We start from the raw sequence: 14365 nt of genomic DNA, 5'->3' as shown, positions 1-14365 counted from the left end.
TTTTTATGAGTTTCATTTGGGAGCAATATAAAGTCTGTGATTTGGGTTAACTGGCAAGCAGAGGAAGTTTGGGGACCTGAATCAAAAAATTGTGTTTATTGAGAATAGGGCCTTATTTTGTTTGGTCCAATCTCTTATTACTGGGGAGAAAATAAAGGATGGCTCTTTAGTCATCTGTGGGGGAAGAGCTTAGGGTGTCATAAAGAGAATAAAAACAAAAATGAAAAATAATATTGAAATAACTTCCAGAATCCACCTGTATTAATGGAGAAAAGTACTTTTGTTTAGAGTGTGTTTCTTACTGTGTCACTTTAAAGAAATCTTGCATCTGAAATTTAATCTTTCCTTCTGTTTTAATAATGGCTTTATGTGACTTATTGATTTAATATACACACTCTTAGTTTGAAATTTATTATTGTAAATTAGAATCTTTCTTGTTTGAAATATTTTTGATGTTTTCTACTCTAAAGCAAAAGATATTCTTTGGACACAAGCAGACTTATGAGTTCGTGGAAGGCAGTTTTTTTTTGTTATAAATTCTCTTGTTAAAATTTTTATTGAATATTTTAAGTGTACAGATCTTAAGTGTACAGATTGCATTTTTATATATGTATATAACCTCTATACATCACTCAGATTAAGATATAGAGCATTTCCAGCAACTCTGAAGTCTTCCTCTTCCCTGTTAATATTGTCCTTCTTATAGCTCCAATAACCAGTATTCTGACTTCTGTCACCAGAGATTAGTTTTTCTGTTCTCGAACTTCATTAAAAAAATATGGTTATAGATAATACAATCTGTATTTTTTTATTTCTGGCTTCTTTCTCTTAGTAGAAAAGCTATGAGATTCTTTCATGTCTTGTGTGTAGCAGTAATTTGTTCTAATTATTTTCTGTGAAATATCATGAATACAACACATTTTAAAAAGTCCGTTATATAGCCAATAGTCATTTTTGTTGTTTCTGGTTTTTGAGTATTATGAATAAAGCTGTTCTGAATGTTCTTATATATGTTTCTTTCTGAACTTATACTGCACACATTTTTCTTTTTTTTTTTAAAGATTTATTTATTTACTTATTTATGATAGACATAGAGAGAAAGAGAGAGGCAGAGACACAGGAGGAGGGGAGAAGGAGGCTCCATGCCGGGAGCCCGACGCGGGACTCGATCCCGGGACTCCAGGATTGATTGCGCCCTGGGCCAAAGGCAGGCGTCAAACCGCTGAGCCGTCCAGGGATCCCCTTGCACACATTTTCAAAGGATTTTTATTTATTTACTTGAGAGAGTGAGTGAGTGAGAGAGCAGGAGTGGGGGCTGGGGAAGGCAAAAGAGAGGGAGAGCAGGGAGACTCCTTGGTGAGCAAGGAGCCCCACATGGGCCTTGATCCCAGGACCCTGAGATTGTGACCTGAGCCAAAGGCAAATGCTTAACTGATTGAGCCACCCAGGCACCCCTATTGCACCCACTTCTCTTGTATATATAGGCCTAGAGTAGATTTGCTGTGTCATAGTATAGGTGTATGTTTAACTTTAGTACATATAGCCAGTTTTCCAAAGCAGTTTTACCAATATGTAATGTATGAAAGTTTATTTGCTCTCTATTTCTCATTGGCTCTTGGTATTTACAGCTTTTAAAATTTTAACCATTCTGGTAGCTATGTACCAGTATCTCATTGTGGAGTATTGAAGATGCTTTTTATTTTGCGGTAATTTTAAACTTCCAGAGAAATTTACAAGGGTACTTCTTGATTTACCAGTTAGGGACATTTTGCTCTATTTGCTGTATTATTCTCTCAGTGTTCTTATTCGTGCGGATTTTTTTCTGAACCATTTATCAGTAGGAGAAATCATGTACCCCTTTTCCATAAATAATTCATTTTATATTTCCTAAGAATAAGCATATTATCTTATATAACCATTCCACTGTCAAAATCAGGACACTTATATTTGATAAAATACTATTATGCAATCTACAATCCATTTTCCAATTTCATTGTTCGTCTTAATAGTCTCCTTTGTAGGTATTCTTACAATTTCACTTTTTAAAAAAAAAAATTTTATGATAGTCACACAGACAGAGAGAGAGAGGCAGAGACATAGGCAGAGGGAAAAGCAGGCTCCATGCACCAGGAGCCCTACGTGGGATTCGATCCCAGGTCTCCAGGATTGCGCCCTAGGCAAAAGGCAGGCGCTAAACCACTGCGCCACCCAGGGATCCCAACACTTTCACTTTTTAAAAAAAGATTTTATTTATTTATTCATGAGAGAAAGAGAGAGAGAGAGAGAGAGAGGCAGAGACACAGGCAGAGGGAGAAGCAGGCTCCATGCAGGGAGCCCGACGTGGGACTAGATCCCAGGTCTCCAGGATTATGCCCTGGGCTGAAGGCGATGCTAAACCACTGAGCCACCTGGGCTGCCCACTTTACACTTTCTTAATGTTGTCTTTTGATGACAGAAATCTGGATCAAATTTTAAGTGATTTACTCTGTTAATGCTTTTTGTATCCTTGTTTACTCTAAGGCTATGAAGATATTCTCCCATGTTTTCCTTTCAAAAATTTATTTATTAGAGAATTTGAGTGTGCAGGCTGGGGGAGGGGCAGAGGGGGAGAGAGAGAGAGAGAATCTCAAGGAGATTCTGCACCAAGCCCCAACATGGCGCTTGATCTCATCACCTGAGATCATGACCTGAGCTGAAGCCAAGAGTCAGTTGCTTAACCAACTGAGCCACCCAGGTGCCCTGAACTGTGGTCATATCTTAATGGTCTTAATATCTGGTACCAAATACATTGTCTGGCCGTTGTTTGGTTATATGCATATGATCATTTGTAAATGTATGTGTACATGCACACATATATACGTATATATGTTTAGTAAATGTGTTTCAAGATTTCAGTCTTTTGCTGAATATTTTCATCTAAGAGTGCTAGAGAGTCAATTTCAGAAAGACCCAAGCTAAATTTCATAATTGTTTGCTGTTTGCTATATCCCATTCCGTTTCTAATTTGTCCTTGCTTCCTAAAATCTCTATTTTTATTAATTAATAGCACCATAATTTTTCCATTCAGCCACATTTAGGGTCTATGCCAAGTATTAGAGGATACAAATATAACTAAGACCTGAGCCTTGAGGAGCTCATATTCTACTTGTGTGAGATGTCACTACTTAATTGCAGTCTGTGTCAGTGCTTTTCAAATGGGAGTGCTTTTGCTCCCTAGGAGACATTTGGCCCTATTTGCAGACATTTTTTATTATCACGATTGGGAGATGCTACTGGCATCTAGTGGGTGAAAGCCAGAGATGCTGCTAAGCATCCTACAATGTCCAGGACAACTTCCCATAACAAAGAATTGTCCTTCCAAAATGTCAGTAAGGCCGAGGGTGAGAAACTGGCCTGTGAAATCAGTGTTACAATGGAGGGATGAATAGAGTGCTATAGAGCACTGAGTAGTGATGAGATGCCTGGGGGAGTCTTGATACTTGTGAAGTGATACTTGTGAAGTTTCATAATGTTAGTATACATAATAGCATCTGTAATTTGAATAATCAGAATATACCACACACATTATTTTATTTTTTTCACACACATTATTTTAGACACATACCTATAATTTTCTATTACCTTGTCAATTTAACTATTTTTTTAGAGATTATTTTACTTTAAAGTAATCTCTACACTCTCTGTGGGGCTCAAATTGTTTAGAACCATCCATGTTGTTGCACGTTGCAGTAGTTTGTATTTTTTATTTTATTACTGTGTTATATTCCATTGATTATACCAGTTTGTTTATCTATTCTCATTTTGGTGGGCATTTGTGTTTCTATAATGAATGTAACTCCTGTGAACGTAATTGAAGATATATGTGCTCTGTTTTTCTTTTTTTGAGGGGGTATGGAGAGGTAGAGAAAGAAGGGCAGAGAAAGAATCTTAAGCAGGTTCCATGCCCAGCTTGGAGCCTGAGGCAGGGCTCAATCTCACAACCCCGAAATCATGACCTGAGCCGAAATCAAGTTAGATGGTTAACTGACTGAGCCATCCAGGTGCCCCATATGTACTATATATTTGAGTATGTACCTAGGAGCAGAAATGCTGGGTCACAGGTTAGGCATATATTTAACTTGATTAGAAATTGCTTACAGTTTTTCAAAGAGGTTGTATCATTATACACTTCCATCTGCAATATCAGAGTTCTGGTTGCTCCATTTCCTGCTCCCATTGGTGTTGTCAGTCATTTTTTATCATCTTGTCAGTCTTACAAGTTTGTATGATATCTGTCTTACAGGAGAAAAAATCTTAGGCTTCTACTTAATATGATGTTTCTCTTAGCTATCCATTGCAAAACTATCTTCAGTCAACAGATTATATCAGGATAGGTTTACAATACCAACAAAATATGACAAACTCAGTCTTTTAGAAGTGGAAAAAGGCTGTAAGCCAAAATTGGCTTATCTGTAGCCCTGTTTTCTCTCTTTCCAACTGGACATGTATTCTGCACAAAATAAAATAACAAGTTAAAGGGAATCCAGTTTGTGTGTGTGAGTGATGATGAAGTGTTTATGACAGCTGCTAGGCTGACACTCTCTGTAATGGTGTTACATTGACTTCTGAACACCTTCCAGTCTGCCTCCAGGCGTGTGTGTCTATGTAGTCTGAGTGGTTTTACATTAACATCCACCCTGAGTAAGATCTTTTGACTACAGAAGTGTTACTTGCAAATGGAAGATACCATTAGGGCTGCTTCAAAGCTTGGAATGGTATTTGGATTGGTGGTGCTGAAGTAGTGGCTGGGGTTTTGAAGTGTAATGTCTAAATCTGTGTTGCATAACCAAAGGAACATGTGAGTTTAAACTGCTTTTCTTTGATCTTCCGTTCAAAAATCAGGCTGAAGGGGAAAGGTGGAAGTTGCCTTAAAATACTCCTCTGTGTGCGAAAATTTGGGAGTATGAAAATATGATTACAAGTTCCATTCATTATTTGTGTTCTGTGGTTTTCATATTGTTCTTGAAACTCACTTCCTTCTTGCCTCAAGTTTTGTATTTTGAATTTAGTGTCAAGACCAAAATATAGACTCGGTTGCTGTCTGCTTTATGTGGTTAGCAAGTATCTGCTCTATAAGTTGTTAGTCCTCAAAAATATGTGTTTTAGGTGGTTTTTGTGGTTTGCATTTTTTTCTTGATGGCATACAGAGTAGGTTACAGAGATACTGACACTGACATTAACTGAGTCATTTGTGGTTAGTTAGGCAAAAATAAAACAAAAACGTTGTTCCTGTCTTCCTCCTAATGTTAGGAGCTATCAAAAGAATTATGTTTTAATATTAGGAATACTTTCTTCGAACTGTGCTATCTAAATTTTTTGAAATTGCTGGAACAGAGCTGTGACACATAAAATAACGCCCTGGCAATGACTTGTTAGTGAAAAAAAGGCCTGAGTTTAAAAATGGTTTTGACCCTGGGTGGCGCAGTGGTTTGGCGCTTGCCTTTGGCCCAGGGCGCGATCCTGGAGACCCGGGATCGAATCCCACATCAGGCTCCCGGTGCATGGAGCCTGCTTCTCCCTCTGCCTATGTCTCTGCCTCTCTCTCTCTCTCTGTGACTATCATAAATAAATAAAAAAAAAAATAATAAAAATGGTTTTGAATACAGTATATTAATAGGAGATTCTGATGCCTTGTTGGGCTGGTCATTTTGGGGGAATATTGTTCTTTGTGACCTTAGATCTAAAGTGAAAATATATCATCAAATTGGCTCACCAGGTGATTCTAGAGAGAGACTATCAGCTCTTATTAGAGATTGCTTTGAAGTTATAATAGTCACTCATGTAGCTGGTGTAGACGTTTTGTTGCTTTTTAGTTGGATACTTCAGTATAAAATGATGTTTGTCACTCCTTTCCCTATCTCCCTTTAAATTTTACTTTTCCTTTGTAATTAAAAAAATTATTGTTGTGACCTTTTAAGTTAAAAAAATCATGAAGCAATCTTCTTTTTAAAGAATTTCATCATCAATTCAGTTGTGTGGTCTGTATGATTAGCACATATGTAACAATTAACAAAGTGATAACTATACATTTGTACATTTAAATAGGCTGAGTTCCTTTTGTTGTTTTAAAAAGTAAATTCCTTAGTATAAGACCTCATCACTTCTTCATTCTCACTCTTTATTTTTACCTTTTATCCTTATTTTTTTGAGGGGGTTATCAGAGAAGGTTAAACTTTATTTGTGGAATTTCCACATTTTTCCATATCTATATCTATATATAAATAAAAATTAGTGGACTTTATTTTTTTATAAGTTTACATAAGAATTTAGTAGAAAGTATAAAGAAATTCCTGCATTCCCCTTACTACCCCATTTGTCCCTGTTAACATCTTGCTTTAGTGTGGTACATTTGTTAAAACTAATGAACCCATATTACTAAATTATTAATAAGTTTCTAGTTTACATTTTCTCCTTAATTAACACTTTTTATTTGGTGTTACCTTTTTTTTTTTTTTTAAAGATTTTATTTATTTATTCATGAGAGACACAGAGAGAGGCAGAGACATAGGCAGAGGGAAAAGCAGACTTCCTTTGGGGAGCCTGATGTGGGACTCCATCCCAGGACTCCAGGATCATGACCTGAGCTAAAGGCAGATGCTCAACCATTGAGCCACCCAGGTGTCCCTTGGTGTTACCTTTTAAGTTTATTTTTATTTTCTTTTTAAGATTTTATTTGTTTGAGAGGGAGCAAAAGAGAGAGAGAGAGAGAGAGAGAGAGAGAGAGAAAGAGAGAGAAGGAACAGGGAGAGAGGCAGAGGGAGAAGCAGGCTCTTTCCTGAGCAGGGAGCCCAAGGTGTGTCTCAATCTTGGGACCCTGGGATCATGACCTGAGCCAAAGGCAGATGCTTAACCAACTGAGCCACCCAGGCGCCTTATCTTTTATGTTTAAAACTAGTGAAATGATGTTCTTTTTAAAAGGAACTTCATTTCAGTTTTGTCTACGGTTAGTGGATGTGGAACAATTAGAAAGATTGCTAGCTCTACATTTGCATATTCAAATGAGCTGTTTTTACGTCACAGTTGGTAAGAAAACTTGTTCCTTGTAAAAACATTATATAAACACATGAAGGTTGGAATGAGTGTAAGATATTTGCCAGAGAGGCTTGGGGACTGCCTGGATCTTGAGTGAAAGTGTGAAAACTTAAGTGTGCTAAAAACTGCTGCACAGATGATATGCTCCTTTCCACTTTGGTGAGAGTCCTTTTATTGAGAGCTGTAAAACGTAAGAAATAATATATGGTGGGCTCAAGAATGAGTTGTACCAAATGTGTTTTATGATAGAATATTATAACAAATTTCCAGACATGAAGTGTTAATAATATGCTTTGAGAACAGTGGGGGCAAGTCAAATTTATGCTTAATATCCTTAAGATTGAATAATGAGGCTGATACAGATGCAGTTATTTATTCATCCATTCATTCAACAGGCATCTTCTTGAATTTAACTGTTTTATGTTGCATATTTTAAATACACCATTTAAATAATCACAGTTGCCTTTTTAGGTAGATGTATCTTCGCCCTTATTTTATTTTTATTTTTTAAAAGATTTTATTTATTTATTCATGAGCGACACACACAGAGAGAGAGGCAGAGACACAGGCAGAAGGAGAAGCAGGCTGCATCCCAGGAGCCCGACGTGGGACTCGATCCTGGGTCTCCAGGATCACGCCCTGTGCTGAAAGCGGCGCTAAACTGCCGAGCCACCCGGGCTGCCCTTGCCCTTACTTTACAGCCAAACTCAGATTTAGCAAATTTGTATAGTTCTAATAAGTTATTTTCTACTAAATTTAAAACTAAAATAAACTTCTGGAATATTTGATGTTGTTGATGGGTGATATTTATAACTGATGATCTTGGCATATTGTATGTACTTGGCATTGTTGCCATAGGCCATGATTTTGGGAAAAATATAAAACTTCTAGTGTCCCCGCTGTTGGCTGCTTTTACTCCCTCAGACTTCTTAGGTGGAACCAGAGCATTACTAACCTGGAGCACTCTGCCATGAAAGATATTTTTTATTGAAAGTCAGAATATGCATGAGACGAACATGGGGAATACTTTTTCTTCTGTTGTCTTTCATGTCTGGTGTCTTGGTTTTCTTTTTCTTTCTTCTTTCTTCTTTTTAAGAATTTTAAATTTATTTATTCATGAGAGACAGAGAGAGAGAGAGGCAGAGACACAGGCAGAGGGAGAAGCAGGCTCCACTCAAGGAGCCTGATGTGGGACTCAATCCTGGGACCACGGGATCATGCCCTGAGCTGAAAGTATGCTCAATTGCTGAGCCACCTAGGCGTCCCTAATTTTTTTATTTTAAAGGTGAAAACTTGTTAAAGTATTTATCAAGAAAAAGCACTACTAATTATCTTTTGCTTGAACTGCTTGAGTTCTAGGGAAATATACAGTGATTTTTGTGTTTCCTATCTTAAACAGGGACTGAATTTGCTTGGAATGTTTGTATGAATTTTTACAAATCAGTATTTTCCACTCCAAGAGATGGATATCATGTTGCTATAACTAAACCATTGTGTCTTAGTTTGGGGGAAAGGTTGCTCATTACTGGATTTGGAATTAAGATATGAAGTCGATTAGGTACAAAAAGTTCTACCTTTTTCTTGTAATGAGTTTTTGAATCTCATTTGTATTTTGAACTGTTTATCACAGATACATCTGGAAATTTAGAGTCCTCCAGGACAAAAGTCTTACATCATTTGGCCTGATGGAGGGACACTGTAATAAAGACTGCTTATACAGTTGGTTTGAGGCAGCATTGCTTTTCAGAGGAGACTTATCTGCATTTCATTCTCTGTGCATAATAGATTTAAATCCATAATCTCTTGGAATCAGGCAACTGTAGTGGGCAGGAGACTTTGACAGTCATTCGTGGAATAGTATAACTACTGAATTCCGGTAAGCAAATGAAAAGGCATTCTATCAACCTCCTCAGTCATGAGGAAAATGCCAATTAAAACCACAATGACAGTTCCATTGAACACCTACCAGAATGATACAAACTGTTGGTGAGGATGTGGAGCAAGTATAATTCTTTTACGTTGCTGGTGGAAGTGTAAATTTGTACAATCACTGTAGAAAACTATTTTATTGAAATCTATAAAATACACACATATGCCTAATATAGGAGCAATTCTACTGGTAGATCTATATCCAGAAGAAATACATATATATGTTTTCTTTTTTTTTTTTTTTTTAAAGATTTTTTATTTTATTTAGTCACAGAGAGAGAGAGAGGCAGAGACACAGGCAGAGGGAGAAGCAGGCTCCATGCACCGGGAGCCCGACGTGGGATTCGATCCCGGATCTCCAGGATCGCGCCCTGGGCCAAAGGCAGGCGCCAAACCGCTGCGCCACCCAGGGATCCCCATATATATGTTTTCTAAACAAAATGTGCCAGAATATTCATTTTAAAAATGGTAAAATCATGGCTCTCATATGAGTATAAAATGGACACATATCATAGATCTTTTTAATAAATAAAACTGATTAATAAGTGAGGTATTTGGCAAGTCATTACAGCTGGTTCAAGGGAGAACCTGAAGAGTAGATTCAGGCAATTAGGGGAATACTTGAAATGAACTTAGAAACTTGGTTAATATACTATTGAAACTAAAGTATACTGCCTGGAATCATCCTTTTTATAGAGTGCAATTCAGTTTTATCTCTTTCAGACAAAATTAATTTGCATTTCTGTGGACAAGTCAGTAGCATTACTACTGGTTTTCTATAACTTATGGTATTGCAAAATAACCCAGTCAAAACAAAGGTGGAGATGTCTATAGAATCCAATAACCCCGAAGGGTCCACTAGACACTCTTGGTAATCCAATCAAAGGACATATAGTATTTTTTTCTCACCTGAAAATTTTCACAACTTTTCCTAACATCATAAGAGCAAAAACCTCAAAACAACCCGAAGTCCACCAACAGTAAAATGAATAAATTATAGTATTTTTCATGCAATGGAAATCTGTATAGCAACAAGAATAAAAAAGTACAATAAAAAATACTCATATACTATAATACAAATGAATTTCATGCACATGTAGTGTGCATAAGAATCCATTCATGAAAGAGTGCATACCTTGTGATTTTGTGCATAAAATTGAATGAGTAAAACTTACGTGTAATGTATTGGAAGTCAAGATAGTGGTTATTGGTTATTCTTGAGTTGGGTTTGTGACTGGGAAGGGGTGTGGGAGGGACCCTCTGAGTATCTGTCATGTCCTGTTTCTTAATGATTGTGCTGGCAACAGAGGTATATTAACATGGAAAATTCATTAAGCTATACATATATGTATATATATGATTTATGTGTTATTTCTGTGCCTGTTATCTTTCAACAAAGTTTGCTAAAAACAATCAACTGCAGACACAATTCTCCATTTGGCCAGTATCTAAAAGGGGGTTTGGAGGTATAAATATGTGTACTCTTGTCCTGATTCTGTGTCATTATAGAGCATTATTATTATTGTCCTTGGTATTCAATTGACTTCTGTTTTGTAGTCAGATCCCTTTGAAAAGTCATCGCGATTGCAGAAACAAGTTGGGTTCTGAGGGCTTGATGACCTTCATTTGGTTTTAGAATCCTCTTAACAGTAGTTATAAAGCTCTCCCACAACTGTTATAGCCCTTTCTCTGTGTGTATTATTGTTTCGGCTGTTATAATTTCCTTTTGCTGTAGATTGAGTTGTGAGATTCTAAACTTGTATTCCCCCCCTCCACTTTTTTGGTTTGGTATGTAATTTGCATATTTTCACCATGCGAAAGCTATTTTCTATGGTTGGAAAAGATTTTTTTCCTACAGTGTGAACAAATCATTCTTTGTTCTCCTTATTGTGCCTCCAAACTGGTACGTCCGGTTTATGCTCCAAACAACAAAAGTCTGTCATCAGAAATTAAAATGCCAGTAAGAACAAAGGCAGAGACCCATGAGGAACTCTTGGAGAGGTTTCCTCCCTGTTTGCTCCTCTCCCCAAGTTATCACCGTTGCCAGGAAGTTGGAACATTGCTTGGTACACCCCTTCCTTGTAGTTCTGCCCTTGTATTTATTATTATTGTTGGTTTAAAAATGAACTTATAGCTCCTGGTAGTTTCTTGTCAGGACACATAAAATCCTCATCTTTGAGATTTTTTGCCATTTTCAATGAGCTATTTTCATGATATGTAAAAATCACTGTAAAAGCCTTTAAAAAAGTTAATCAGTTTTGACACTCATTTATTTGAGAGCAGAATTACCAGTGAACATAGTGTATAAAATTATTAGAGGCAATTGAAAGGGGCAGCTAAAGCCGAGCCTGTAAGGATTTAACCATCTTGTGTTCTTTCTAAAATGTGCACGTCTTATCTGCATATACTTTGTTGGCACTTCTGTTCTGAAATAGTATTCCAATGTAGCAGTTGTACCCACAATTTGGAGAGTTCCCTTCTCTCCAAAATTTGATGTTTGCTACTCACTTAGGATACTTTAGAATTATGCTTCTGACAATCTTGATTTTAACATATTCACAAATATATATAAATAGCAACAGAATGTTTCTTCATTCCCCTTCCCTTATGTTATAATTAAAGATTCTAGGATTTAGCTTAGAGGTAGAAAAGGATGGATAATAAATGCAGGATGTGTTTTGTAATCATTCCTAGTGTTTTTTTCTTACCTGTTCCTGTACATTTAAAGAGGGATTTAGAGTAGAAGCTTGGAATAGAATAGAGCATTTAGGTCTGTTTTGAAAGCTGTTATGCTGAGGAGCATGGTGTGTTCAGATTTCAAAATGTTTTTCAATGTCAGAGTAAGCTCTTGTGCATTGAATCCAGTGTTAACCAAAGTTTGTCATACTGTGAGAGTGCCAAGGCAGGTTTGTCTTATTCTTTATTATTTAGTATAATTTAGTACATACCTCAGTTAAACATGATTAGACTTTTTTTTTTAACTTGAAGATTTATTTCAGAGAACCAAAAGCCAAATGCTAGACCTGTGGCATATGACAATAATAGTACAGAGCAGATTTTGTGTCAGAATACTATGATTTGTTGTAGATATGAACTTACATTTGTTATAGTGAGAAGTGTTTCTTGTTGCTCTGAATTATAATTTCAGTGCAGATTCTACAGTATTGTTTTATAATTTTTTATTTTCTTGTTAGTAGAGTAGTATGTATATTGAAGAAGAATATTACTTATCCATTCTTATATCTCTATTTTCATGGAGGTAGCAATAATAACTCTATAATATAATTGGATTATATTAGCGATATACCTTTCAGTGCAAATGTGCTTGCTTAAGATCAGATACTTAGATTTTATGATATTTAGATTTCAGAGAATGTATGACTCTTGCATTGGGTGGGAGGTTGAACAAAGTGACCTTTTGAAACTTTCTCTAGATTTTAAATTCTGTTCTCTAATAGTGAACTGTAAACTTAAGAGCTACAGTATGTAATGGCCATGTTTTTCATGTAGAAAATTAAAGTTCAAAAAGGAATTTGTAAAAGGCTCAATTCTTATCTTTTGCTATATTGAGTTTATGGCTTTGGTATATGTAATTGGTGATAGGTGGTGCTGTTGCACAGTTAGTGTGAAGAGCCTAGTATTCCTTAAATCTTCTGTATCCCAAGTGTTGCAGAGGGATTTGCCATTGTGGTTGGTCAATGAGTTGTAATAATTTTTATAAGCAAAATGAATATGATAGCTCTTTAAGCATCATCATAATTTAACATTCAAAGAAACAAAATATTGATAGTTTTGCAGCTTTTAAATTCAGATAGAAGAAAAGCTGGAGATCTGAAAAAGTAGTTAAAGACATCTCTGCAGATTTACAGTGTAATATTGAAAGCTTTATAAGCTTTTTATCTTATATATATATTGTTGATATTGTAAACTGCTTGTTTGGCAGGCCTATTATAAAACTACCATCAGCATGTTTCCTCCATTGAATGTTTATCATTACTACACCTGTCGTTAGTTCTTGGGTATTTAGAACTAATTTTATATATATATTTTTTGCCATTTTCCCTGTCTTATATCACGTATTCCATCAAACACTTGAGAATTATGAAAATGTGTTGGGAGCTACATTACCACTTAAAACAGTCTGGAAAGCCTTTTTTTTTTTTTTTTTAAAGATTTTTAAAATTTATTCGTGAGAGACAGAGAGAGAGACAGAGAGAGAGGCAGGCAGAGGGAGAAGCAGGCTCCACGCAAGGAGCCCAATGTGGGACTCGATCCCCGGTCTCCAGGATCACACCCTGGGCTGCAGGCGGCACTAAACCGCTGTGCCACCGGAGCTGCCCTGGAAAGCCTTTTCTTAATTCTAATTTAATCTGCTCAATACTTCAATTAACAGCAGAGTGTTTCCTTGAGCCACTAATTTTGGAAAGTGATTGTTTTCATACTCAACATATATATTGCCATATCTCTTTTACCTTTGGATTAACAGGCTACTGTATGCTTTATATCTGAGATATAAATCTGATAAGATTCAAAACGATTAGACATTCCTGTGGTGTTGATCGAGGTGTTTAATAAAAATGATGACATTTATTACATATTACTTTTATAATTCGTAGAATATGGAAATTACAAGTATATTTGCGGTCCTTTAGCCCCTTTACATTTTCAGTTTATAAATGCAAAAGAGAATTCAGGCCTAAGGGAGGTGGGGGGAATGGAGAGATGTTGGTCAAAGGGTACAGAGTTGCAGTTATGTAGGATGAATAAGTCTATGGATCTAATGTTTGTGTGTGATGAATATAGTTAATAACACTATTGAATACTGGAAAACTGGTGCTGTCATCATACAAACCAGGTAACTGAAGAGATGACTGCAGTGATCATTTTATCATATATGCATATTAAATCATGTCATACACCTTAATATATATAATTTTCATTCAAAATTTATTTTAAAAAGAAAAAAGTATGGGTTTATATATGTTAAATGATTTACTCATGGTGGTTAACAGTTAGGTTAGTTGTAGGACCATAACTGGGTACACAGGTCATTCACATTCCCCACAGTGTTCTATGCAATATGTTTTGCCTTTTCTCATTTATAATGTATTTGTGAAAGTCACTACAACATTTAAGTTCTGCTTTTCAGAATACTAAGAATATTTACCTTTATCTGACATGGAAAACTGTACTAATTAAAAAAAAATCATAGTTGCTTTGCTCTAAAATGTAAGGCCATCATGCAGGAACTGAGCAGACTTAACAGGAGTTTCTTAAAGACAAGAATGAGAGACTTTAAGAACAGATCGTTCATTTTCCTATATTTATCAAGTGCGTGTGCTCTTACCATTTTCTGAAAATATTT

General features: G+C 36.1%; 1 protein-coding gene across 25 annotated transcripts in view; it reads left to right on the top strand.

Annotated features, from left to right (window-relative positions):
* BCAS3 (BCAS3 microtubule associated cell migration factor) overlaps positions 1-14365 on the top strand; it is a 590779-nt gene that overhangs the window by 35719 nt on the left and 540695 nt on the right. The window lies entirely within an intron of this gene.

The sequence above is a fragment of the Vulpes vulpes genome, chromosome 2, assembly GCF_048418805.1.
Source record: "Vulpes vulpes isolate BD-2025 chromosome 2, VulVul3, whole genome shotgun sequence".
Taxonomy (NCBI): domain Eukaryota; kingdom Metazoa; phylum Chordata; class Mammalia; order Carnivora; family Canidae; genus Vulpes; species Vulpes vulpes.
Note: the sequence above shows the minus strand (reverse complement) of the source record. Positions and strands in the feature narration are given on the sequence as shown.